Source organism: Rhinoderma darwinii, chromosome 3 (assembly GCF_050947455.1).
Source record: "Rhinoderma darwinii isolate aRhiDar2 chromosome 3, aRhiDar2.hap1, whole genome shotgun sequence".
NCBI lineage: Eukaryota > Metazoa > Chordata > Amphibia > Anura > Rhinodermatidae > Rhinoderma > Rhinoderma darwinii.
The window spans coordinates 411,890,249-411,892,748 of record NC_134689.1 but is presented as its reverse complement, the minus strand read 5'-3'; the positions used below and the strand labels follow the sequence as shown (position 1 = coordinate 411,892,748).

Sequence of the window (2,500 nt, the reverse complement as noted above, 5' to 3'; positions counted from 1 at the left end):
CACTCGGTCATTTTTACAAAATACCTAAAAATGTATAAAAAAAATCTTTTTCTGCTAGGCTCCAGGAACTCAACATTTTCCAAAAATTAGGAACATGTGAGACCGTGTGGCCTAATGGATAAGGCGTCTGACTTCGGATCAGAAGATTGAGGGTTCGAGTCCCTTCATGGTTGCAGCTTTTAAGTGCTCTTCAGATGACCTTCTAAGCATTTGAGTCCTTTCCTGGTTGCAACAGCTAAGTTTTAGATGCTTTCTTAATTTGATGACATACTTGGTGTCTTTATAGGCTATATTTCTACATGATTGATAGTGAATATTTTTATATGGCTAGTCAGCAGTTACCAGAAGTGAGATTTTAATCCATGCCTATATTTATAGACCATAACACACAATATTGTGAAAATATTTATTCTTAAATCTGGGCACACGATCATTTTTACTAAATACCCGTAAATATCTAAAAAAACCAAAAACTTTTTCACTCCTATATTTAAATACCACAACACACAATATTGAGAAAATGTTATCAGAAGTGAGATTTGAATCCATACCTATATTTAAGTACTGTAATACACAATATTAAGAAAATGTTTTTTTTATAAATTTGGGCACTCGGTCATTTTTACAAAATACCTAAAAATGTATAAAAAAAATCTTTTTCTGCTAGGCTCCAGGAACTCAACATTTTCCAAAAATTAGGAACATGTGAGACCGTGTGGCCTAATGGATAAGGCGTCTGACTTCGGATCAGAAGATTGAGGGTTCGAGTCCCTTCATGGTTGCAGCTTTTAAGTGCTCTTCAGATGACCTTCTAAGCATTTGAGTCCTTTCCTGGTTGCAACAGCTAAGTTTTAGATGCTTTCTTAATTTGATGACATACTTGGTGTCTTTATAGGCTATATTTCTACATGATTGATAGTGAATATTTTTATATGGCTAGTCAGCAGTTACCAGAAGTGAGATTTTAATCCATGCCTATATTTATAGACCATAACACACAATATTGTGAAAATATTTATTCTTAAATCTGGGCACACGATCATTTTTACTAAATACCCGTAAATATCTAAAAAAACCAAAAACTTTTTCACTCCTATATTTAAATACCACAACACACAATATTGAGAAAATGTTATCAGAAGTGAGATTTGAATCCATACCTATATTTAAGTACTGTAATACACAATATTAAGAAAATGTTTTTTTTATAAATTTGGGCACTCGGTCATTTTTACAAAATACCTAAAAATGTATAAAAAAAATCTTTTTCTGCTAGGCTCCAGGAACTCAACATTTTCCAAAAATTAGGAACATGTGAGACCGTGTGGCCTAATGGATAAGGCGTCTGACTTCGGATCAGAAGATTGAGGGTTCGAGTCCCTTCATGGTTGCAGCTTTTAAGTGCTCTTCAGATGACCTTCTAAGCATTTTAGTCCTTTCCTGGTTGCAACAGCTAAGTTTTAGATGCTTTCTTAATTTGATGACATACTTGGTCTCGTTATAGGCTATATTTCTACATGATTGATAGTGAATATTTTTATATGGCTAGTCAGCAGTTACCAGAAGTGAGATTTTAATCCATGCCTATATTTATAGACCATAACACACAATATTGTGAAAATATTTATTCTTAAATCTGGGCACACGATCATTTTTACTAAATACCCGTAAATATCTAAAAAAAAACAAAACTTTTTCACTCCTATATTTAAATACCACAACACACAATATTGAGAAAATGTTATCAGAAGTGAGATTTGAATCCATACCTATATTTAAGTACTGTAATACACAATATTAAGAAAATGTTTTTTTTATAAATTTGGGCACTCGGTCATTTTTACAAAATACCTAAAAATGTATAAAAAATTTCTTTTTCTGCTAGGCTCCAGGAATTCAACATTTTCCAAAAATTAGGAACCTGTGAGACCGTGTGGCCTAATGGATAAGGCGTCTGACTTTGGATCAGAAGATTGAGGGTTCCCTTCATGGTCGCAGCTTTTAAGTGCTCTTCAGATGACCTTCTAAGCATTTGAGTCCTTTCCTGGTTGCAACAGCTAAGTTTTAGATGCTTTCTTAATTTGATGACATACTTGGTGTCGTTATAGGCTATATTTCTACATGATTGATAGTGAATATTTTTATATGGCTAGTCAGCAGTTACCAGAAGTGAGATTTTAATCCATGCCTATATTTATAGACCATAACACACAATATTGTGAAAATATTTATTCTTAAATCTGGGCACACGATCATTTTTACTAAATACCCGTAAATATCTAAAAAAAAACAAAACTTTTTCACTCCTATATTTAAATACCACAACACACAATATTGAGAAAATGTTATCAGAAGTGAGATTTGAATCCATACCTATATTTAAGTACTGTAATACACAATATTAAGAAAATGTTTTTTTTTATAAATTTGGGCACTCGGTCATTTTTACAAAATACCTAAAAATGTATAAAAAAAATCTTTTTCTGCTAGGCTCCAGGAA

At 32.4% G+C, this 2,500-nt stretch overlaps 3 non-coding genes across 3 annotated transcripts; all 3 read left to right on the top strand.

The window, feature by feature from the left end:
* The first annotated feature begins 100 nt into the window (after positions 1–100).
* On the top strand, positions 101–173 carry TRNAR-UCG (transfer RNA arginine (anticodon UCG)). Its single transcript has one exon. It is a non-coding gene; the product is annotated as a tRNA-Arg (tRNA).
* Positions 174–709: 536 nt separating this feature from the next.
* TRNAR-UCG (transfer RNA arginine (anticodon UCG)) lies at positions 710–782 on the top strand. Its single transcript has one exon. It is a non-coding gene; the product is annotated as a tRNA-Arg (tRNA).
* A 536-nt stretch (positions 783–1,318) lies between these two features.
* TRNAR-UCG (transfer RNA arginine (anticodon UCG)) lies at positions 1,319–1,391 on the top strand. The gene has a single exon. It is a non-coding gene; the product is annotated as a tRNA-Arg (tRNA).
* Positions 1,392–2,500: the final 1,109 nt, after the last annotated feature.